This window comes from Thamnophis elegans, chromosome 1, assembly GCF_009769535.1.
Source record: "Thamnophis elegans isolate rThaEle1 chromosome 1, rThaEle1.pri, whole genome shotgun sequence".
NCBI classification, from domain to species: domain Eukaryota; kingdom Metazoa; phylum Chordata; class Lepidosauria; order Squamata; family Colubridae; genus Thamnophis; species Thamnophis elegans.
Genome location: NC_045541.1, coordinates 111,486,615 through 111,512,730, shown reverse-complemented (window position 1 = coordinate 111,512,730; position 26,116 = coordinate 111,486,615). Strand labels below are relative to the sequence as shown.

Genomic DNA, 26,116 nt, shown 5'->3' with positions numbered 1-26,116 from the left:
CACATGGCTGTCCCATTGTCTTTGTCAGAAGATGGTCATGAATGGCAAAGACATGACCTCATAATAATGCAGCCATTGTAAATACATGCCAGTTACCAAGAGTCCAAATTTTGATCAAATGACCATAGATACTCTGTGACAGTCATTAGTGTGAGGATCGGTCATAGGTAACTTCAAGTGTTAGTAAGCAAAGGTTCATAGGTTGAGGGCTACCTTTATTTGCTGGGACAGCTTAAATGATTGAACTACCATGCAATGCTCAAGAAATTATATTTTAATTATTTTCTCAGACAAATATTAAACATTTTGTGAATACCAAATTCCGTTGTTTCCCACTGTATTATAGTTAAAATATTTGTAATATAAGTGATCCAAGTGATCTTATCTTCCTCATTCCCAGCATGAGTAAGGCTTGATAATTTCTCTGCAAGACTGAATCATGAGAGTTGGCTAGTAATCAGCTATAAGAACTCCAGTATTTGAAAAGGAAAACATACCAAGTACTGTAACTTTAAAAGAGGGTTGCACATTTTAAGAAGAATATTAAAAGTCTAGGACCGGGATGGCGAATGTATGGCACGAGTGCCAGAGGTGGCACACAGAGCCTTCTCTGTGGGCACACGCGCCACTGCAAGCTGCTCCTCATGCGTGCCGGCCAGCTGGTCTTCACAATCTGAAAATGGCCCCAATAAAAGCTGTTTTCCAGGCTGTTTGGGGGGCTTTTTAGGGCTATTTTCAGGGTGTTTGGGGGCCATTTTCCAAGCCCAAACAATGGTCTGAAAATGGCCCGGAAAATGGCCAAAAAGCAAGCATGTGTGCACCAGTCAGCTGGTTTTCGGGTTTCCGGCATTGCAGCACGCCTCAATGCATGTGCGTTCCAGTTTGGTCACTCAGTGCTGAAAAGGTTTGCCATCACTGGTCTAGGATGTCATCGGGCATTGTCCCACTCTGTGCCCACACACACACACACACACACACAGGCACAAACATATTAAATTCACAAATAATGACTAATGACATAGGCCCAGAACATCACACGTATCGCTTGCTCGTCCTGATGTTCCAGACACCTCTCCATTAGAGAGGCAGGAAGAATGAAGGCAGAGAGTCACAAGTTTTCCAACAATGCTGGAGTGATGATAAAATGCAACCTCAAGAGCTGTCTAGAGAGGAATGGCATCTCAATTCTATGATGAATGACTAGCCAATGTGAGAAGAAAAACCCAAACAATACAGATATGATTCATGCATTGCAGCCCCAGCAAAAAAGTAACAATGGATAATTATGCTAGGTAGAAAAAAAGCTTTCTACTTTCACATTAGTCTCCACTCTGGAGTGAGCATTTTGAAGCACGAAGAGGTTTTTCCTACTATCATTAAAACTTTTATTTAACCGAATGTTAAGATAAAATCTTAAAGATAAGAAAAAACAACTAGCACAAAGTTCCTCTCAAGCTCATTCATTATTGGCTTCCCATTCAGTACAAGGTTACTAAAGTTATCCAGCATCCAGGTGCCAGATTCTCTTTCCATAGGGCAAAGTTTTAAATTTCAACCTTATAGAAAACAAAAACATTGTCTTACAATGACTAATTTCCTGTAAAACTTTCTGTGGCTGTAGCCTTGTGGCTAAGATGTAATGTCTATCAGGACCTGGAGAGAAAATGGGACTATTACAAAGAGACACCATAGCCTAGAGCAGTGTTGGCAAACCTTTTTGGCACAGTGACAAAACAGGAGTATGTGCATATGCCGGAAACCAGAAGAGCAGCCACCCAGTGTGCATGCACACCGTGGGAAGATGATATTCCAGTTTCCGGCGCACGCATGCACCAGCCACCTGGTCTTCCAGTTTCTGGCATGCATGCGTGTGCGAAGAGAAGCAACCCAGTGTGAATGCACATGCTGGAAACCGGAAGATCATCCTCCCGGTGTGCATGCTGCTCTTCCGGTTTCTAGTGCTCCCATGCACATGAAGACCAGCTGGCAAGCGTTCCAGAACCCGGAAGAGCAACGGGCAACGGTGCCCAGAAAGATGGCTCTGTGTGCCACTTTCGGCATCCTTGCTATAGGTTCGCCATCACAGGTCTAGAGGCAAGACAAGAAACAATGGATGGAAACTAATCAAGGAGAGAAGCAACTGAAAATGAAGGAGTAATTACATAAAAGTGAGAACAATTAACCAGTGGAAACTCTTGCCTTCAAAAGTTGTGGGTACTCCATTACTGGAGGCTTTTAAGAAGAGACTGGACAGCCACTTGCCTGCAATGGTATAGAGTCTCCTGCTTGAGCAGAAGTTTGGGCTTATGACTGTTGCAGCTTTGCCATGTCAATGTGATCAAAATCAGGTACTTGGCAACTAGTATTTATTTACAATGGTTGCAATGTCCTGGGGTCAAGTGATCATTATTTGAGAGCTTCCCAGCCAACTTCCCACACGCAAAGACAATGGGAGAAGCCAGATTCACTTAACAACCATGTCACAATTGTACTACTTCATTTAATAACCACGACAAAGAGGCCATAAAATCTGATGTGATTCACTTAACAAAACACCTTACTTAGCAATGTAATAAAATAACAAGAAAAAAATGAGAGATATTAGCAAAATGTACATAAGAACAAATTTATATTGAAGCAAATTTGAAACTGATATGCATTCTAAAAGTGTTCCTTCATACTTTAATGTAATAAAATCAAATTTGCTAAGTCTGATCATTTATAATCAATAATCAAATGGAGTGATTATTTCTTCAAAGTATTGCTCTGTGAAGTAGGTTAGATATTCTGCTAAATATAATTCAAACCAAATATATAAAATAGAAACAAAAACAGAAATTAAGGACAGAAAATAATATTGAATGGACATAGAAATGAAGCCCATGAAGATGGCTAATTAGATGAACTGAAAGCTACTCCAAAACCCAATCATTGCTTATGAATATAAATTTTCTGAAATTTGGCATCAAGACAACCTGAATTGTGATCTTTGTAATGGCTTCACTTGTATTTATTTACATTTTCTTTGCTTATTTTTCTTGTGTTATGAGAAATTAGAAGGATTTAGAAACATTCACTTTCTGAGATTTCATCAGCCATTATTCACGGAAGGATTTTTGAGTACAAAAGATTCAGATGTTAATGTTTAGCGTGTTTGCCATTATAGACAGCCTGTGTTCCATAAAAGATATTATGGAAGAGGAAAAAGAGAGAGACCGATTTCAAGGTGTATTTAAAAATAGTAGGCTATAAAAATGATAAGGAAAAAGATGTTACACTGGATATACAAATGAAACCATCTGATGTCTTAATAATTAAAAGGTGTATAAAAATAACAAACCAAAAGAGCAATCTGGATAACTTTCCCAAATTGGATTTACGAAAGGGACTTGTTAATATTTTGAAGATTTGTGAGAAGAAATGTGATGAAGGGAGAAGCCATTTTTCCCAAAATTTATGTGGTTAAGTGAGAAATTTGTTAAATGAGTTTTGCCCCATTTTATGACTTCTCACCACCTTTGTTAAGTGAATCACTGCAGTTTTTAAATTAGTAAAACGGTTGTTAAATGAATCTGATTTCCCCATTGACTTTGCTTGTCAGAAGGTCACAAAAAGGGAACACATGACACTGCAACGGTCATAAATGTGAGCCACTTGTCAAGCATCCAAATGTCCATCATGTGACTATGGGGAGGCTGCAATGGTCGTAAGTATGAAAAATGGACATGAGTTACTTTTTTCAGTGCCATTGTAACTAAAGTCATTAAATGAACTGTTGTGAATCGACAACTATTTCTATTCTTTTTCCTTTCAATTGTTCTTTCAATTTATTTCTTCTTTTCAGTACTTTTTATTTTTTTAAGATTTTTGTTCATATTTGTCTTTATCTTTTTAATTATGTTTAATGTTGTACATTTATTATGAAGAAGAATATAAGAGCAAGGTCTAAAAGCTGGCAGCTATAGAAAAGATGATCTCGTTGAAATTATTTTCGAATAGAATATGCCTAGGAAACACAGGAAATTAATGGGATGGGATGGGATGGGATGGGATGAAAGGGAAGGGAAGGGAAGGGAAGGGAAGAGAAGAGAAGAGAAGAGAAGAGAAGAGAAGAGAAGAGAAGAGAAGAGAAGAATTGGAAGGGACCTTTGGAGGTCTTCTAGTCCAACCCCTTGCTTAGGCAGGAAACTCTATACCATTTCAAACAAATTTCCATTTTAGGGAAGGGAAGGGGAAAAGAAAGGGAAAGGGAAAGATCTCTTTATTGTATCTATTTCAGTTGTGGACCTCAGATTTCCAATTAAAAATACAAAGTGGATACCTATCACTCCAAAGTGCAATTTTTCTGAGTAGTCAATAGTCTGTTTTTTAAAAAAAAAATCTGACTCATCCTAGGATTAAATTCTTACTTTGAATTCTTCTACAGAGCACTTTCTGTGATACACATTGGTGTTTGAATAGAGGTGGAAGAAGTGTGCAAACCATCTGGATAAAGGCTTCACTATAAATCAATAGCTGGCAATGAGCAAACAAAGGAGGAGGAAGAAAGAATATTCAGCAGAGACACTGCTTAACAGGTGCTTAGATAGATAGTAAAGGAGAACAAAGTTCAATTTACCCTTTTTATTTTATTTTTTCTCCAATCATGCTGGCTTACCCCACTCCTGACCTTAAAAAGTCTCCCACAGAAACAGGGAGAGAAATTCTCTCTGAAATCCTCAGTTGCCAGTCAAGATATGGACAACTTCTCATGTAAGTGACTCCATATAATTCATATGAATGTTTTAATTCATTTTTAAATTTTATATAGTTGCCTATCTCACAAAACAAGTTACTCAAGGTCAGGGACGTGCAGTCAGGGGAGGCGGGGCCTCACCAGTGTCATGAGGAAAAGAAAAGGAAAATTAAAAGGAAAAAGACTAAGGTAGTTGCTGCCAGACTCAAGAGTCACAGTGGATGACTCTGAGTCTGCTTAGTGCTAACTGCAGGGGGAGGCGAGAGAACTATGGGCCTCCTTTGCATAAGGAATTTTTCACCTTTTAACCCTTGCTCAGAGTTAAGCAAGGGTTAAAAGGCGAAAAATTCCTTATGCAAAGGAGGCACGTGATTATCCCGCCTCCTCCTGCAGAGGGCACTTTGTTTAGAGGCTTTTTTTAAACAGTTAAGCAGAGTCATCTACGTGGTGACTCTAGCAGCAACTATCCCAGCCTGGCTAGCCTAGAGCAGTTCTTGCCTTTTTCTTTTTACATTTTCATCGTGGCGGACAAGAGGAGAGTTGACACAGCTGGAAGGTATGTGGATCGGAGGGAGGGGGCAGGGGGGAGGAATTCAAAATTATTTGTAAGTAATTGTAATTTGTTTTATTATAAGTAATTTGTCTGTGTGTGTGTGTGTGTGTGTGTGTGTGTGTTTTATCCGCCTCTGCTGGCACTTTTTAATTTTTTATTATTTCTACGCCTCGCCATAGAGTGGATCACGCTGGCACCCAGCCATACAGTGGGTCCCATCGTATGGCTGGGGTGGCAGCATGCACTTTAAAGTGCCAGCGTGCCTCCCGCTCCCGGCCATAAAACAGGACATGTTTCGGTCTATGGCGGGGCAAGGCAGTATGCAATTTAAAGTGCTGGCGTGCCTTCCGGCCATTCAGCGCTGAATGGCCGGAAGGCACGCCGGCACTTTAAAGTGCATGCCGCCTTGCCCCATCATATGTCCTGCTTTATGGCCGGGAGCGGGAGCCACGTTCACACTTTAAAAAGTGCATGCCGCTGCATACAGTGGGGCAGCGGCATGCACTTTAAAGTACCAGCGTGGCTCCCGCTCCCGGCCATAAAGCAGGACATGTTTCGCTCTATGGCGGGCCAAGGCAGCATGCACTTTTAAAGTGCTGGTGTGCCTGTCGACCATAGAGCAGCTTGTTCTCTGCTTTAAGGGGGCTTTGTGTGGGAAGGGGGGGGCTCTGCTTGGCTTTCCCCCCTCTCCTCAGGTGCAGCGGGGATGGGGGGTAGATGGCGCATGCACGCGCACTATTCCGGCTGGCGGTAGGGGAGAGGCAGAATGCAACAAGGAAAATCCTGGCGCGCAAGGGCAGGCACAGGCAGGGGGCTCTGCCAATGCCAGCCGCTGCTGCCCCTCCTCAGTGCTTGTGGTGTGTGAGGCTGCTTCGGAGACTGGCTCGGGGAGATGATTCATTTCTTGTGGGGGAGGTGTTCAGACACTTGGCTTAACTCCCCCCACCGCCCCCCTCACCCAGCTATAGTGAGTGCGCACGCGCTCAGAGAGGTGGGCTCTGTGGCGAGCCTTCCGATCCTTATGTGGCGGGGAGATGAACCCCGCAGCTTGTCTTACCCCCCCCTCCCCAAGCGGGTGCCCTCCTCCTCCTCCTTCTGTCCTTCAAAGCAAGAGGCGGGCAGGGTTTTTTTCCGGAGCGGCTTGGAACGGATGCCGGAGGACACAACATTTGACCACCTGCCCCAGCGGTCCTCTTGGAAACTAGGGTGGCTGCGCGGCGCAGTGTGGCGCTCTTGGAAATGTGTGTCATTGAACTCTGGAGAAGGGCTCCTGGCTCTTGAGCAATCTGGCCCGGCTTTAGGACTGCCCAGGGGACTTTTCGACCCTGCCTAGATTGGAGGGGTGGGGGAAAGAGAATATAGAGGTCCTGCCCGCTTGCCTCACTGGCCGTGAACCTCACCGCACATCACTGCTCAGGGTAGCATATTTTCATTTTGCTGAACAATACTTTAAGCAGTTATGCTTCTTGAGATGAAGGCTCGGACAGAGTCAATACCTTATTTTTTTACACTGACAAAGTATCGCTGAAAACAATGTGTTGTTCTTTCTAGGCCCCCAAGAAGAGCTCCTTGGCACATCTACAAGACAATTTTCCAGTAGCTGCCCTCCCAAACCTGCCACACTTCCTGGTGCAATCAGCCAAACCACCTCTTCACATGACTCATCTAGGGTGAGCCAACTTTAATGGTTGCCCTTGATGCCAAACTTCTTTGACTACCACCATTAACGTGACAATTGAGGGCTCATCCTTCACTCTCTTAAATCCCAATCGTAGCAGCTGCTGAGTCTATACGTGATCAGAGTCTGCACAGCTTTAATCCCCAAGGCTTAGGAAATAAATCCGCCTGTATTTCAGGAGCTAAAGTCATGGGAGGCATAGTTTGTGGGAGGTGAATTATTCATGTTCTCATTCAGCTGCCAAAGTATCTATGTTCTTCAGGCTTTAATTTAACAATAATAGCAGGCATCTAATTTTCCTTTTATGGTTCTTGAGGGCACCTGATGAAAACTTGCTTTGTTCAATTCAACAACAGACAATTGAGCTGACAAGGGGGCTCTTACTTAGATCTATCTCTCCTCCAATGAACTGCTGCAATTACACAAAATTACATTGGGGAACTGGGAGGAGGTCGCTCATCATACTTATATGATGGAGAGAAGAATGGGAATGTTGTATACTATGGTCATGGTGTTTTTCCAAAATTTAATTATTGTTTCAATGAATCAAACCATGGTTAAATTTTGTACTGTAACAAGGTTAATTACATCCTGGTATCCACCCAAATGGCATCTCTACCTTATTTTTATTTAAAATCAAATCAAATTGTTATTTATTATGCATAAATCGGCATAATTTCTCTTTTAAACAAGACAAATAGTCTTTTCATTTACACCAACATTTCTACGGCATCTATACGAATTATCATTGAGGCAGCATTTATGACAATTGAAGTACTAACAATAACAAACTCAATTCCAAAAGCAAATACACTGAAATAACAGAAATCCAACTTTGTGCTTAACCACTATGTCTTGTTAGCATCTGGAAAGTGATTGCTCTCCTGGGAGGAGGAGCCAATGTCGTGACTATATGGTCGTGCGGGTCTCAATGCTCTGAGACCGCAGCCAATACTTTTGCCACTGGGTGGTCCAAACGGACCTAAACTGTCCCGAAGAGATGGTGAACCGGAAGAATACGTCTTGCTGATCTTAGGGATATCGCAAAATCCCTGAAAGAAGCAAGAGAAGTTATTCAAGCCGGCGACAAAAAATCCAGCCAAGGCTGACGAAGTCGGGGCAGCTCCAAAACGAAAGGATATGGAAAGTGAAAGTGTTTCTAGCTGGTGAGGAACTTTTACTGTTTTAAAAAGAGCCTGCCTATAAAAACTTAAAAAATAATTTAAATTGAAGAATAGAAGAAACAAGCGGCGGAATTAAATTTGGAATGGTTTTGGACAGTGGTTATCTTACTTTTTAAATGCTATCTTCATAGATGGAATTTATGCAAGCCTTTTGAAACGGATGGATTAAGTTTTCTTCTTCTACCTTTTCTTTATGATTCTCTGTAAACTATAGAGTAAAGTTTTCCTCTTTCATTACTGTGTGTATTTTTCTAATTCATTTAAACATTGGACTCTTTTTTCTAACTTGAAATACAAAAAAGATACAAAAGGAAACTTTTTAACAGTGTTACCGCTACTGGGAGGTTTTTGTTGATTGGAGTTTTGTGTATTCAAAACGGAACACTTTTTTTCTTCACGGATTGTTTTGACTTGGCACCACAATGTTTTACTGCTTGGCTACAGAGAGTGATAAGAAGGGAAGCACACAGATGTCCCTTTGAAGTATATTTCTAATCAGAAAAAAAGTGGAAACAACATTCTTTGTGAATCTATGCTTTAATCTTATTAACCTTCCAAGCTAGAGCAGCTATGTTTGTTAGAATTGCACAACTTCAAAAGAAAATAGAAGTCTCAAATTTGCAAAAGATACTTTCAGAAATACAGAAATTATCAAATATATATGAAAGAATAGAGAAAAAACTGGAATACTTAGAGCACATAACAATAAAATATGATGAAAAAATTGAGGATGTTTATCAAATACAAAACTGGGTGATTGAAACTCAAAAAAACGAAGTGGAAAATGAATATAAAGAGATTAAACCTCTGATATTTATGGCAATTGGTTTGTTCCTGGAAATGGAAAGAATAGAATACTGAAAGAGGAATTAAATGGAGAGGAAATCTATTCCAGAGGGCAAGATATAGAAGAAGATAAAACTAAAGAATCTATGGACTTAAAGAAAGAAATTCTATTGGCAAAAGCATTGATAACACTGCTGACAATCAAAGATAAGCTGAATAAGGAAACAGAAAGAGGGCATCAAGATTATATGAGAGATCTTACAAGCAAGGAGCTGCTAAGAGAAGTCCATACAAAGCTGATCAAGAAGATGATTAGAGGATTGGCACCACAAATGGCAGAAGATATGAGATTGTTTTGTTATTGGAAAGATACAGGTTGATAGATGGAAGAATATAATTTAAAACTAGTTAAACTTAGTGAAATTTATTGATAATAGATATAGCTTAAATAAATAACTGATAATGTTACTAATGTATACAATGTGTAGTGTTATGATGAGTATAATTGGATATGAATATTGAATGGTACCCATGTAAGGAAGATTAGCAATCCCTTTGGATTATACATAAAGGTTAATAATAACCGTCCGGAGTCCTTCGGGATTGAGCGGCCTATAAATTTAATAAATAATAATAATAATAATAATAATAATAATAATAATACTTTGCACCCTAAAAGTGATGATGACCGATTATATCTACCAAGAGCAGAGGGTGGTCGAGGACTCCTACAAGTAAAACAGACTTTGGAAGAAGAAAAACACAGCTTGAATGATTACATTCAGAAAAGTGAAGAACCAATGATTAAGGAAGTAAATAAAGGAGGCCTTTTAAAGACAACTAAGTCAAAAGCTGGATATATGAAAGAAGTAATTGAGAAGCGAGCTGAAAATTGGAAAAACAAAGCTATGCATAGCCAATACTTGAAAAATATTGAAGGCAAAGCTGACCAAAAGCTAACTTGGAATTGGTTAAGATCAGGAGCACTGAAAAAAGAAACAGAAGGCTTTATTTTGGCAGCTCAAGAACAAGCCTTAGCCACAAACTGCATGAAGGCAAAAATTCAACATGTTACCACCAACAGCAAATATCGCCTCTCTAATGAGAAAGATGAGACAGTCAACCACTTGATCAGTGGGTGCAGCAAAATTTCACAAACTGACTACCTACAACGCCATGACCGCGTTGCTAAGATCATTCACTGGAAATTGTGCCAAAAGTTTGGATTTGAGTACAGCAAACACCACTGGGAACATCAGGTTCAGAAGGTTTTAGAGAATGAGAAAGTCAAGATCTTGTGGGACTTCAGAATTCAGACTGACAAGCACTTGGCCCACAACACACCTGACATAACAATAGTTGAAAAGAAAAAAGTATGGTTCATCGACATTGCAATACCTGGAGATGCACGAATTGAAGATAAATAGCAAGAAAAAATCACAAAGTACCGGTACTTGCAAATTGAAATTGAGCGACTGTGGAAAAAGAAATCGTGTGTTGTCCCGATTGTAATTGGAGCCCTTGGAGCAATCCCTAAAGAGCTACCTTGCTATTTGGAAATTTTAAATTTATCAGACTTGAACATTCTGATTCTACAAAAAAACACCCTACTTGGAACAGCTTATATCCTCTGACGTTACCTTAACAGTTCCTAGGTCCTTGGTTAGGACTCAAGCTGTTGAGCTACCAACCAGCCCCAAAGGCTGTGAATCTCACCAAAAATTAACCACATAATAATAATAAAAAAGAAAAAAGAACTAAGTTAGATACAATTAAAGTTTTGATTATTAGGGGGAAAATGTTATGATACAGGATATAGCCAAATAAAGGAGGGATAAGAATAACAATGCATATATAGATATTGGTATAACATAAGGAAACTGGATGTAAACTTTAAACAGTGATTTGGAAAGGAGGATTAGAAAACTTTGTTATTAAATATTATGGATGTTTAGCTAGAACAGGACATAAGGATTTAGTGTTAGTGGAGGATTTTAGAAATAGTAATTGAAAGGCAGGTATGTGGTTATGTATTAAATTTTGGTATATTTTATGATGAAGGACGTTTAAACAATTATAGTCAAATGAAAATGGAGATATAATGTTGGTGACATGTATATTTGAGTTAAAATACTTAAGTTAATATGAACTATGTTTGTTGACTGTGGAAGAGATGCATGAAAGTTTTTTTTTGTAACCAACTGATACACTTTCTATAGCATGTAAAGAAGGATGATGTATTTGTTTTAAATTAATTAAAAAAAAAATATTTTAAAAAGTGATTGCTCTCCCGAGTAAGGTATATAAAGTGAAGCAAAGTTCTCAGAGATGCTTAAAAAAGAGAAGGCACCTCAAAGTATTCTGAATGCCAATATTTTAATGAAGAGGTAGGCAACCAACAATCAATTTGCTACATGGAATCCCCTTGCCCAGCTCCAAATTCAGCATAAAATTTATTTTCAGCAAGGAACTTTCCAAACAGTTCTGCTTAGAACAGGAATGTCAAGCTTTGAATCTATTTTATACATCCATTTTATCTTAAAACAAGTCCCAAACCACAGAAAAGCACCCAATGTTTTTTCCCTGTCCTTTAGGGTGGTGCCACATTATCAGCGGCTGCTTCAATTTTTTTTTTTAATATAGTACACAAAAAGACTGTCCATCCCCGATTTAGGGCTTAAAGGCACTTTGAATTAAGCCCAGGAATAAATTGGAGAATTGTCCAGTTGCTAAACAATCAGAACAAGGTCATCCAATTTGCTGGCCCCAGGCAGGCCTCCAACAGCCATATGATTGCACAGAGGCAGCTCCATTAATGAAGCTATAGGTCCACGTGCCAGATAGGCATATGCAGCAATCCTCCTTCAACTGCAGCTCTAAACTTTTCACCCACAGGCCCCAATCTGACCCATGGAAAACAAGATGAGCTTACGAGCAAGCAGTTCTGCAGCACCAAACTTCTCTGATGTTGGAGGTCGGTCAGACATATGTTAAGTTTGCTCACTCTATTATAACGAGGTTAAGCCTGAAGGTCTTGGACGCCTCTCCTGTGTTTTGAAAAGAAGAAGGATACCTTGACGCTGTTAAAATAGTGTTTTAAAAAATGGTGGGGGGAAGCATTGTCTGAGTTTGGGAAGTTGCAGTCCTTGTACGTATCTCTAAAATAAAATGACAATTTAACAATTGCTGAAAAATGATTGACTCCAGCAATATGTCTTTTGAAGGTACACCAAAGAGCACAACAGAGCATGCGAAAAACAATGTTCAAGAAGTTCTATCTGCTCTCATCTTTTGGAGCAGAAAATCTGATGCCACAATATGACCAAGCACCATCTATTCTTTATTTTTTTATTATTAGAAAAACTCATCAAATATTTACACAGATGACCAAAGGTCTGAACAGTCAGAAGCTTTTCATTTTTCATAGTAATCATATCAAAACTGTATTCAATAAGCTAAAAACTACAAAATAAAAAACCCTAAAAGAATAAAAAGAAAAAAGTGCAAAAAATGCATAAAAAGAAAAGAAAGAAAAAAGAATATAGTAAAGAAAAAGAAAAGAATGTGACATTGCTTATTGTGTTTTTTTTTAATGTTTCTCTTTGCACTCACACTTAGGAATGATGTCCTTTAAGACAGCCTTGCTTGAGAACTTTCCAAACCTGAGGAGGAATTTTAGTAAGAAGGATGCCTTTGTACTTTAAGGTGTCAGTTCTGCTATCTCCTTGGTTCCCGAAATAGTTCTGGAGCCTTGAGAACCAAGAATGCCTAGTATGGTCTCCAGCTTGAATCCTAAAATCAGAATCATAGAATAGAAAGGAGCCATGATCCTGGTGGTGCAGTAGAACAGTGTTTTTCAACCACTGTGCCGCGGCACACTAGTGTGCCGTGACATAGTGTAAGGTGTGCCGTGGGAAAATTACTTTATATATAGTCAGTATAGGCACAGAGTTAATTTTTTTTAACATTTTCTAATGGTGGTGTGCCTCGTGATTTTTTTCATGAAAAAAGTGTGCCTTTGCACAAAAAAGGTTGAAAAACACTGCAGTAGAATACAGTATTGCAGTCAAACTCTGCTCACAACTTGAGTCTGACCCTGATGGGACTCAGCCTTCCATCCTTCTGAGGTCAGTAAAATGAGGACCCAGGTTGCTGGGCGGGGGTCGTTGACATTTGTGAACCATTTAGAGCAGGGGTTCCCAAACTTGGCAACTTTAAGACTTGTGGACTTTCAACTCCCAGAATACTCCAGCCAGCTATGCTGACTGGAGAATTCTGGGAGCTGAAGTCCACAAGTCTTAAAGTTGCCAAGTTTGGGGACCTCTGATTTAGAGTATGCTAGAAAGTACTATGGAGCGGCATATAAGTCTAAGTGCTGTTGCTATTGCATTTACACCCTAGTTCAATTCTCTGATCAATGCAAGAATCCAAAACATGCCAGAGAGGTCTCTATCTAGCTTCTTGAACACATCCAGTGAAGAAAAACCTCCTGCTATTATCTGGATAATGGGCTTTGCTGTCAAACTGCTATTTGTATTAGGAAGCTTTTTTCTAACATTCATTCAGAATCCCCAGTCCCGTAACTTGTGCAACTTCCAGTTAGTAGAATCAGTTTGCTTTGAAGATTTAATCTACAATGATAGAAGCTATTATATGCATGCTGTTCCAAAGTCACTGAGTGAGCAAAATAGGGCACTGGATCTCTTATGAACAAGAAAAAAAAAGGATCCAGTTGTATAAAAACTATCACATCATCTCTATCATATTTTAAAGCAGAACATTTAATTCACTAGTTAAACTCACAGTGATCCAATAGGAATTAAGGTCAGGATGTAGTTGCTTAGCAACTTAGCAGATTAACATTTCCCAACTGTTACCTACTCAGTAGAAGGCAATGGGTGATTTACTGGGACACTTCAATTCTGTTCCAGGTTCCCCTACTGTTTTATGGTTTTATTCTGAACAGGGAATTGGACCTGTTATTTTATACACACTTCAGCTTAATGGGATTTACTCCACTTCTGAGATAAAATGTCTAGGTGGACGCAAGTGGTATCCAACCCATGGCCCATGGACCACATGTGGCCCAGGCAAGCCTAAAGGTTGGGACTCCACTATTAGTCGGTCTCATTTTATTAGCCAAGTCAGCAGATGAATGGGTACGAACTTTAAATATGTTTTAAATCAACTATCATTAATTTTTTTTCAAAAATTAAACGTGTTTGTTGCTTTTTATTTCATTCCACAAAGCAGTTGCATAAAACTGCAGAACAGACACAATACTGCTGCATCGATGAGAAAGGCAATGCCTTGAGATACAATGCACTATATTTTAAGTTAACTATCAGTACAACAGAGAGCAGAAAAAGTTTTGATTAAAGAAACACATTACTCAACTCACTTATCAGTTGAACCTTTTGTTTCTGGCTTCTTAACAGGTTGCATTGCTCAAATCCCTTGAAGATTATATAGATCATATAATTATTAGCTAAACATTTCTCTTCACTGATATGGAAACGTATATCAGACCCTTGATTCTGATCATAGATACTAGGTTGCACGGAACAAGCAACAGACTAAAGTGAAAGAAGCCTTTCTTAACTCTCAGCTAACATCATCAGTTTCTCAAGTTTTATGCCATATATAGAGAATAAGGTGCAATACGGAACGTGCTTAACAAATGAGGTTCTTTACTCAAATGTGTTTCTCATACAGACTCTGAAGACAAAATTGCACATGGAGAGGATTTATTAGGAAAAGTTCCCAATTACTGCAGTGGAGTTAATTCAATAGCAGTAGTCACAGCACAATGTCGTCCTGTTCCTTTCTTTCCTACCAAATTATTTTAAGAATAGTTTGCTAAGATGTGTTTCAAAAGAACTTTAATTTACAACTGTTACAAACAAGCACTCAGTGTGAAAAACGGAATACGTTTTTCAAGTTATTTCATTCCATACTGTGACTGCAGCGTGCAGAAGAGATAAGTATAGAAAACTGTTCTATCAGAATGGTCTATACAGTCTACCTTCTGTTCAGTACTCAGAGAGACAGAAATGCAGGTATTATATTACATCATCCCCTCCCAAGGTTTGATGTGACTTTTCTAGATACCCTTGGAAGGAAATGTCTCTATTTTTACACTGTGTGTATTCTGTGCAGTGTTTTCCATTATATCGATCATCAATAAAAGTGCCTCCTGGCACTTAGAAAAGTGGTAAGAGCTGGAAAAGCTACAAAATATAATTTGAATGGTCTGACTTTGAAGACCTACGCTTTGATGGATAAATATATCTCTTATGATAATACAAATCTGATTTTAGAAGTTGAATTATGAAGGGACAGGACTATATGTAACACAAAGCCAATATAACCTGAGGAGCATCTGGCATATGTTCCTCCTGTCTTCCAAGGTCATTCCCAAATATTGTTATGTGTGTCGGATTCTGGAAGATCTGGGATAGAACCATGAACTCCTAAGCGCCCTCAGAGCCCACTCTGAAATAAGACAGCTCCACATCCCCCAAGACCATACGTCTGGGGAACTCCACTGCCAACCCTGAAATGAAGTCAAGGAGTTCAGACAGGTTAGCCCTTTCATCAACAATTAAATCACAATTGAAGGAAGCCTTATTTCAGACTGACCTGACAATTAGAAGCAGAAGCTGAAAGACTAAATTTCTGAAGATCTGCTGAGTAGAGTTGGATACCGAGGAGCTAGAACTTGAAATTGATATAAGACATCAGTCCCACATTCCCCAAGAATGGCCAGCTCCCTGTCTTCTACCATATCTCTTTGTATCTCTGACCACCATAATATTTCAGCCCATCCATCCCCTCAAAGCACAAATATAGCCCACTCAATTCCCAACACCAAGAACCCCTCATCACCCTGAATTCCATACATCCCAGGAATGGGAAGCCAGACATGCCGAGGCATTTTAGTTTCACTAATTCTGGGTGCCCATTAGGTGGCCATCTCCACATTCCACCCACAAACACACTTCCACACACAGGACCCTTCTCCTGCTACTCTCACCCACCTCGTCAAGGACTCCCTTTCCATTCACGTCAATCCCACCCATCCCATCCTTTGAGTCTCACCCAGACAGGAAAATCAGTCTTCATAGGAAACCCACTGTCCACTGACATAGGCAGCTATCTGGTTGTTAAGACTCCATGCCAAGTGGTCAACAATCTCTGCATTGTTTTCTTCCTCTCTGGCAGAAAAAAAGGCAAAATGGCCCTTGTGGGGAGGGAGGGTGTACAGTAGCCTGCCACTCTACTGTTATCCCTAGCCCTTGTAGGAGCCAGGAAGGAGCCATGGTGGCACAGTGGTTAGAGTGCAGTACTCTGCCCGCTGCCGAGAGTTTGATCTTCACCAGCTCAAGGTTGACTCAGCCTTCCATCCTTCTCAGGTTAGTTAAATGGGGACTCAGATTGTTGAGGGCAATATGCTGACTCTGTAAATCGTCCAGAGAATGATGTAAAGCACAATGAAGATGTATATAAACCTAAGTGCGGTTGCTATTGCTAAGTGCTATAAAACTGTGAGGACAGTCTCTCCGTGGCCTCTTATGCTCTCTGTCATCTTTCCAGAAGATCTTATATACCAGCTGCACGCCCGAGCCTGGGAAAAGAGCAATTCTCCCCCTCAGGACAGAATCCTTGAAGGGCTGAGATTCCAAGTTCCTTTGGGGAGGTTCTGCAGGCCCCTCAGCTTGGAACACACAGGGAAAGGGACTAAATGCCTACCTGGTCACAGTGAAGCACCTGTTACCTTCACACTAGCCCCTCCCTAAGCACATAGGATTTTGATTCTTGAGATAATTATGCATGATATCATTGCCCTTTAAGATAATAATAGGCTTATGCTTTTTTCCATCTTCATGGTCTTCTTTTTCCCCAGAGTTTCTGTTGAATCTGCAATTTGATGGCAATTACAGTGCCGTTTATTTCAGAACTGTTTATTTGGATTTTGTTTTTATTTTTCATTTCATTGTTACTTTTATGTAGTTGTAATGCTACATTTATAATGTGTCCAAAAAAAATTTATAGGCTTTTTTTTCCATTTCAAGAGTTCCATTTATAAGAATTCCTCAGCAGACTTAATCCCTTCCCTTTTAAGTAATAAATTAGAATAGGCAAACTCAGATATGGGCACACAAATAAGAAGCTACATGTTAACATGTTACCACTACAGAATTACTACCTTCTCATACCACAAGATGCCGATTGATAGTAGAAGAAAGACGTATTTTCTACCGGGCTAATAAAATATGATTTATCATACTGATGCATCAACTGTATATTCTTTGGTTCATTCTAAATGAGATTCCTTATTTAGTTTAATCTGATATATCACAATTTTTCTAAAGAGCCTTTTCTCTGCATAGCAGAATACTATCTTTCCATTTCTGCAAAGCAACTTAGCTTCAAGTAGTCTCTGGGTTACAACTATCTGTTCAGCAATTGTTCAAAATTATGATGGTCCTAAACGAATGGTAATGGCCAACACTACAATGCTATTCAAAATTCGGGCACTTGGTGACCAGCCCACATTTACAACCAGGTGCAGCATCCCATGGTCATGATCTCCTGCTCTGCTTCAACTTCCACCAACTTCAAACTGACTCTGCTTCAACTTCCACCACCCATCTCTGCCCTTTTGGCCACCCTGTACTCTGGAGCCTACTTCTGCTTCTTGAGGGAGAAAGTGACTTGTGACTTTTCCTGACAGTTTCCCATTGATTTTTCTCATGGGAAATCAGCAAGGAAGGTCAGAAATTGTGGAAGTGAGATGCTACAACGGTGTAATTGCAAACTGGTTGGCAAGTGTTTGAAACACAATGACATGACTATGGTGATGCTGTAACGGCCATAACTTCCAGAACCAATGTTGCAACTACAAACAGTCGCTGAATGAATGGGTCGTTAAGCAAGATTACCTGTAGGATGAAATTTTAAGTAGGCTAAAATAATAGGATGAAATTTAAGAGAGACCAAATGGAACGCGGAAAAAAACAAGAAAAATGGATAGGTATAGGATAACTAGCTTGGTTTATAGTACTCTGTTCTTTCTCGATCCAGCCAAGTACAGATTTCAGTTACAAAAAAGTAGACTTGAACGTTACAAAATAATTTCTGAAAGGAAGACAAGAAGACCAATGGACAATGTTAGTTAGAGAGGTGATGGGCTTCCTTTCAGGGGACACGTTCAAGCAGAGGAATAGGCAACCACCTGTCTAAAAAGCTTCACTTTGAATTCCTGCTCTGAGTGAAGGAGAAAGGTGGAAATTTAGTAGCCTAAATAACCCTTTCCAGTTCCATAATAGGAAATGTTCTTTCCATGCTTACCTATGAAACAAAGCTGATGTGACAAAAGTCATTTGTTTAAAAAGTAGGCCAATTTTTTGTTTTGAGATTTTGCCAAGAGCTTAGTCTTATAATCTGTCCTAATTAATGCTGGGCAGACATGGGGTAGGATTAATGACACTTTCCTCGAACCAACCCAGCCAGGTTTGGTGACAAGAAAAACTTTTTCTTTCCAGAATATTATTCTAATGATTTTCAAAATTGGAAATGAAGTTAGGATATCACTAACTTAAGTATCACAAAGCTTGTACTAGCATATAGCTTTACCGGTAACTACTATTCTGTCAGGCTAGAAGTTTATTTGCTAAGCAACAGAATGAACAATAATAAACTTTCCATTTACAGAATTGTGCCAGCCATATTAGATAGGCCAGTCTAAGAAATCAATGTCACCTAAGTCTAGAACTATTTTTATAGTATAGTTATAACAACAGATTCTGGCAAGTCTACATTTGCTCCCTGTCTCCCTCAGTTTAATTTCGTACAAATTAGGGACGGGTGGGTTGCTCCCGGTTCAGCCCAGTTTGGCCAAACCGGTAGTGGCAGTGGCAGGAGGCTCCACCAACCTGCCCGGACGCTTCTGTGCATGCATAGAAGCGTTGCATGCACGCATAAGCACGAGCAAACCAGTAGTAAACTGGTTAGCAACCCACCATTGGATGGGCCTGTGTGAGATATTTGCTCAACATCTCAGTCAACAAATCATTTTTTTTTAATGAGTTCATGTCTGAACAATGCCTTGATAGCAGCACTTCCTCCAGTCCTTCCCACCCATTCCCTATGCCCTTACAAGTTACAAGAAATTACCATTTTCCTTTATCTTGAAGGCTGAATCCTGACGCCATATATTGACCTGCAAAAAATGACTTACCTCTATAACCATCATCTACAGATTAAGGGCCTTTCCATACTTTTCAGTTAAAGTGCTGTCCATTCATCCTTGAGTTTGTGGGATATATTTGCATGCAATTTGCTATCTAGCCTCTACTGCATTTGGTCCACCTATTGGTGCTTTCCTAATCATGCATGTGCAGAGCCTGGTAGAGCCCTCTAGTTTTGCTGTGTTCCCTCACCAATATGTCAACAGCTGGTGGAAAAAGATATTGACTGCATCGGATAAAGTAGGTCTAGATGCCTTCCTGTTCTTCTCCCACCCTTCCTATGCCCCACTTTGGTACAACTCAACGGTCAAGGGTAAAAAGATTGAATCACAAAAGGAGCTGAATTACAGGCAGTATTTCTACCTGGGATTCCTTTCCTTTTCTTCTGTCAGCTTCCAGATTCTACAGTGATGTTTCAGAAGGAAACATAGGGAGGAGAAAACAAGATTAGTCCTTCAGTATTGCATCATTTCAGCTTGCTACTCCAGTTCAGCCTTTTTCTAGGACATAGATGAAAGCACTTACGGTACTGGTGGCTGAACAGTTTTATGTTATTAGTCAATTCTGGAGAACCACAAGCACATCACTACTATATCTATTACGCAGGAGACAGGATGACAAAAGATTGGAAGGGAGTGCTTCTATCAGCCAGAAGTGGACAAAAAGTACTGTTCTAATCCCACCAAGTAATTATCCAGCTTCCCATTTCTGATATAAATAGGAGAAGATGTTGTAGCTGGGTTCATTGTTATGTCCTATCCCTTAACCTGCTTTTCCCAACATAGCACCTTCTATGACAGTAGCTGCACTCCAACATATTCTCAAAGAAGAAGAAAATAAAAAACCAATGGGAAGAGGTTTTTTTATCAAAACTTTTCTGGAACCATAGTCCAAACTTAAACAGACACTAAAGGACAGGTCGGTCAGAATTATGTAAAACATAAGCAAGAAAAGAAGAAGTTGCACCAAGTCTCAGTTTCTAAGATTTGGAAGATTTAAAGCTGTACCTATCAGGTGAGATGTAAATAAAAATGCTTCCTGTGCACTAGTTGGAATACTATATTGTTTCCCAGATATACTATCTGACACAATGAAATAAGAATATATGCCCTCTCACACAGCATTTTATTTACCAAATTCCTTTTCTTAATTTGAATGAGCAGCTTAGTAGCAATAGGAGAGAAAGTTTGCATTTGGCTAGAAATTAAAACTGTTGATATGCCGACTCAGAAAACGGAAATGTTAAACATTGATTCCCTTCTAAAAATCACTCCAGCAAGTTTGTATACCATGAAATTTTGTTGACTGAAAAGCTAATAGCATATTTTTTTACAAACACCATGCAGTAGTTTAAAAACTATTTCCTTTCATGGAGGATAGTTGTTTCCTTATTGTTCAAAGGGAAAAATGGTGAGTTTGCATTGAATGAAGTGCCTGATGCTACTGGATTCCATTAGAATTAGAATCTAGTAGATTCCATTGCAGGAGTTGCTTTATGATCACAGATAGTTTGTCCTTTTGTGTAGGTTTGTTTTAATATGTATTTATCCACTGGTTTATAGCAATATTTTCAAGAAGGTCTATAATTTTTATTACTTTGCTCCTCCATCCAGCTTTTGTCAATAAAGAACAACAATAAAAATCCCTGATATTTTTAACTTTAAAATACATTTACTGTGTGTCTATAAACAGGCTTCTGAAGTTCTGCAATTCAGCCATTATAAAACTCTCCTACTTCTAGGATTACATCATGTGTACTTCTAGTAGGAAGTGAGTTGTACTAACAATATAACACTTCTGGGTGTAAACATTAAGAAGTTCAAACTGTGTTATTTCTCAACTCCTACGGTTATAATCTAACGTTTTAGAGCTAGTCCTAGAAATTAAAATAGGTGCTCTCCAGCCAGAATAAAACTAAAAAGATATTAATACCTTCTGCTAAAAAAGCTTGAGCTTGACTGGATAAGCTCCTACATGTGTTTTATACACTACTCAGTTACTGGAGTCTAATAATTTTCTCCCCAAATTCCCCTGTTTCAAACATACATTTTTAATTACCCATTCTGCTTGTTGGTTCTATCATACATAATAACCAGTCCTTTTATTATTTAAAATATGTGAAAAGCAAGAACTACATCATAGATTCTGTGCAATTAACCCAGTCTCCGTATCACTTTCTTCCTTTTCAGTGTAGAAAAATATTGGCTTGTGGCATGCAGATTTCTAAAGTTAAGGATTTTTTTTTCTACATTTCAAGCAACATTGATCGTCAATAGTTTTTCCAAAGAAGTGCAGTACAATATAATATCAAAATTGCTCTTGCGTAGGTGACTAAATACGATCACGGTTCTGTTTAGAATCATGAGCGAAAAAACAAATAATGAAAAGAAAAAGAACAGAATATGGCAATAACTACTTAATCCAGTATTCCATAAATTTCATATTAATTTTAAAAAAATTCTGCATTTCCTAGCTATAACAAAGATTTCAATATGTCTTGTATAGGTCTATGCCTACTTAGACCTCATAAATTAAGTTATATGACTTAAAATAATTTCCTAAGGTTGGGTGTTCAGTTGCAATATCTCCATGAGAAATAGGAACAGAATCAATTATGCTTCAAATAAGAAAATACGAAGGCCTAATTAAGTTTCTTCTTTTTGCATAAATAAATTTTTCTGAAGAAAATTAAATTATCATGCTGTAGTAATTTGTTGTACTTAAGTTTTCCAGTTTACTTAGATAACTTGTTCTTGGAATTGGACATTTATTAAGTTAATGGCTCACAAAAATGCAACAATTTCATAGGGTTAGAAGGTTACTTCAACTGGAAGGACATCCAGTCTCTCGTCCAAGGTTCTGCTTATTCCCCAGTGCTGGAAATTATCATCACTATTTTAAAACCTTGGCTGTTTCAATCAATACAGTCCAACGGGTTTCAGCACAAGATTCTTGGTCACGAAATACAATACATTTTTCTGTGGGATGCTGATGTACATTTAGTGATGTTTTCCCCTTTAGAATTAATTAACTGGGAAAAATAGAAAAAGTAACACTTCTCGGTTTAGTCAGCAAAGGTATTTTTCAGTTTAAACTTTTAAAAGGAAGATATGCTTTTGTTTTACTGATCATAGCAAATGAGGAAAAACTTCCTGGCTTTTGGTATCATATGATATACTGCTAATGATTAAAAAAAACACAGCTTACAGAGGCTGTGACATATATTATTTAATGATTTCTACAGTGATCAGTACTGGCATATTTTTACATGTCCTAAACACAATATTCAATGCAATGATCCTGTTGATTACATAATTAAATATTGTTACTGATTACATAAATACACATTGTTACAATGATGTGCAAGATGTTAGATCAAACCTATCATCTTACACATCACGATACACCCATACCAACTGCACTTAATTTATATCACCCCCTGGGCAAGAATTTCTACTCACTGGATGTACAGAATGCTCTGTCTTCAGCAGCCTCCTTATAACTGGCACCCAAGATATGTGACACTACCATTCATATAATCTCTGGAGAGCTTACCAAAGCATGCTGGTTATGGAGTGCCAGGCATAATCCAACACTTTGGTGGGATCATGTTGGAAAAGTTTTCCCTAAAAATGCAAGGACTCATAGATGTTTCTGAACAATCTAATAAAACTTGCTGTAGGAGCTAACAAGAAGGACCATGGCTGATTTCAGAGGACAGGCTCCATGTTCTGTAACACCAAAATCCATTAAAAGTATAATGGCATGTTGGAGACCACTAACTGAATTATGTGGGCAACATGTGTCTTTATAGATTGGAGACAACCAAGGAAATGGGCAGCCTAGATAGGAGACATACACCATGTGAGGTGTGAGCTATATACTGAGGAAAAAAACCTGGCAAAAGCCTGTAAGTTTTAAGAGAGAACAATGCTTAGATTTGCTTCAAGAGTCACCTATCTTCTCTTCTAGCCTCGGCTTCCCATTTACAAAATGGGACTAACCAGTTGCCAGTCCATCTCAGAGTTTGACATGAAAATCAGTGAGCCCAATGCTTTTTTTTAACAAATAAGAAGTTTTATAAACATGATTTTTTTTAAAAAAAAATTCACGCTGAAGCAATAAGAGTAGGGTCAGAAGTAACAATCTTGAGAGCGGGAAGGCACATACTCCCTATATGGGGCTCTTCAGAATTTGGGGACCTGAAGTCGAATAATGTCAGTGAAAATAGAGGCGCAGACAATCTGAGGAAGCCCGAGGATTTAGCAATTGGAGTACACTCCTACAGCAGCGGGAGGTGACCACGCCGCCTGGGAAGGATGCTAGACAACTGGAGGGCACCGCGTTCAAGCAGACTCTTTTAGAGGGAGAGAAGCGAGAAATACCTAGGCGTGACTCGAAGCTCGCAAGTAGCTAAGCCAGCGTCCGAGCAAGAGGGTTCCCCGCTCCCCCCCCCCCCTTACACACGGTGAGCGCAGAGGACGCGCGGGGGAGTTCAGGGCTCCCACGGGAGCCAAAAAGAGAGAGAGAAAGCGCGCCAAGAAAGCCTCGGGGCGAACTTCTCCTAGCCCGCTCCAAGGCCAAGCCCACCACACAGGATGCAGCGGCTCAGCATCCTTCCCAGGCCGTCGGGGGCGTGGCGGATTGGAAGCCGGGAACCGAGGCAGGAAGATGGGAGGTTGGGGAGCGATTAAGGAACAGGATCCGGCTAAAGAAGGGCAGCCGGGGAAAACCGCCCGTTTGCCTTCCGCTTCTCTTTTAAGCACCTCCTCGCTTTGTTACGGGCTGAGCGCTCTTCCTCTCGAGCGGATCCCCGCGGAATTGCCCCTAGGCTGCGAGTTGCAGCGGGTCAAAGGCGGAAGCCCGAGCGCGCTCATCGCGGTCGCCCTAGTCCTCCGACTCCGAGCATCTGCGCGCACACGTTGCAGGGAGGAGGAGGAGGAGGAGGCCTCTGTGGCTGCACCTACCCGGGTGACGCTGGGCAGCGGGACACAAGGCGGGCCGGCCGGCGCAGGTGCCTGCTCACCGCAGCGCCTCGGCTGGGATCCGCTCACCAGCGCTTCATCCGCCTCAACTCCATGGATGGATCCGAGCCGGCAGCTGTTCCTTTTGTAGCCGCTCTTGCGCCGCGAAGATCAACTGTGCCAATGAAGAGGACCCATAGCGTGGATGCAGTTGCAATGCAAACTGCACATGCTCCTTCCTGACAGCCGGCCGCCTCCCTCGCCCGCAGCCCTTCGATCGCTTAACCCTTTCGCTGCTGCGCCCTGGAGGCGCAGGCTGGGCGGAGGGGAAGTCAAAGGGCGGGAGGGAAGGCCAGGCCGACTCCCTCAACTCGGTTCCGCCATCCCTGCGCTGCCGCAGACCCCCATCCCCGACGTTGCCTTCCCTCTCAGCCCGCCTGCGTGCTCCGCGCTCTGGACTGAGGAGCCGTAGCAAGTGAAGAGTTACTCCGTCCAGGTCCTTGGTTGGCTGTGTTCCCTTCCTGGTTTGAATAATTTACCTCCTGGCAATTTGCGCGCAGCCCGTGTGTTTTCTTCGGCAGTTGGCCCAGGCCCCGGGTCCCCCGTGACTCCTTGAGGTCAAGAGATGTGTCGGTTGGAAGGGAATATCTGTCGCTCAGGGCCGAACTGTGGTGCTCCTTTGAGCTGGGTTATATGCTTGCAGACCTTTCATTACCCCATTGATTAACGCCACCAGTGTTAGTGAATGTAGGGTTTGCTTCCTGCTTATATACATTAGCGTGGCTGCCAACGTTGACAGGTTTGTGGTTTTTTTTCCCCTTGGTAGCTCCTTGATTTCAAAATCAACATTTCAAAAATGTCCCTTGATGGAAGATCAAAGATCACAGTTAAGGCTAGATCCAAGGTGGCTGTAGAACAGAGGTCTTCAAACTTGGCAACTTTTAGACTCATCTCTTAAGTCTTAAAGTTGCCAAGTTTGGGGACCCCTGCTGTAGGAGGTAAAGTGGAAGAAAAGCAGACCTTCCTTCTCCACCTGGCCTAGGTTTGTAGTTGAAATAGACCTGACTGCTCATTACCTGCACCTGTTATGGGGGTGGGAGATGGGAAGTCCCCTCTTGGCTCCCTGAGCCACCACAAGAAGAAGTGCAAAATCATTTGGTTTCTACTTTAAGAATATCAGGAATATTTATCTATTTATTCAATTTTTATAGCTACAATCTCAAAGAAAGACTCTAGAATATTTACAGGTCTAATACTGTGTCTCTGGGGGAATCAGCACCCCAGTAGCTTCTATGCAGTAGGGATTGAATTGGCTGAATACAAGTCCCCTCAACCAACAGGAGCCCCAAGGCAACCCAGAATTGGCAGATTTTCAGGGTGGAAGCAAAGAGGTTCAGCATCCATCTATAACAAGGGTGTCATACTGGTGGGGCCGTGGGCCGGATGCGTCATGCACAGGCCACACCCACCCCATCTCTGCAACTGGAGAAAAGTCACGTGACAGCAACGTGATGTAGCGAGTTTGACACCCGTGATCTATAATGATATGTGGGAAAGACCTTAGGAGACAGGGTGAAGAGATGCTCCCTAGGGAATAGTCAGATAAGAAACAACATATCCTGTACCTGGAAAGTTCGTAGGTCAAGAAATTCAAAAGGTACCCTCCCTAGTTTCTCAGGCCATAAGGGAGAGGGCAGAAGAACTGTACTTTCAGACTTGCAAGATTTTGTAAATGTAGCTTTACAATTATGTAAAATTAGTTGATCTGAACACATTTCCTGTATTTTAACATTGAAATGGAAAATGCTGCATTGATGCCATATAACCTTGTTAAGTCCTGACCTTTTTTGAATACTTTTTGAATGTTGGTTACGTTCTAGTTCCTGATGTTTGGTTTTGACCAATAGATACCTGGAAACAGGGCACAAAAAAGGTGTGAATCTAGGTTCCGGAGTACCAATCC

General features: G+C 40.5%; 1 protein-coding gene across 2 annotated transcripts in view; it reads right to left on the bottom strand.

Moving 5' to 3' along the window:
- TMEM229B (transmembrane protein 229B) overlaps window positions 1-25,902 on the bottom strand; it is a 54,047-nt gene extending 28,145 nt beyond the window's left edge. For both annotated transcript variants that reach the window (XM_032236621.1, XM_032236628.1), the window contains exon 1: window positions 24,157-25,902. The gene's annotated coding sequence lies outside the window, so the exon portion shown is untranslated. The remainder of the gene's footprint in view (window positions 1-24,156) is intronic.
- Window positions 25,903-26,116: the final 214 nt, after the last annotated feature.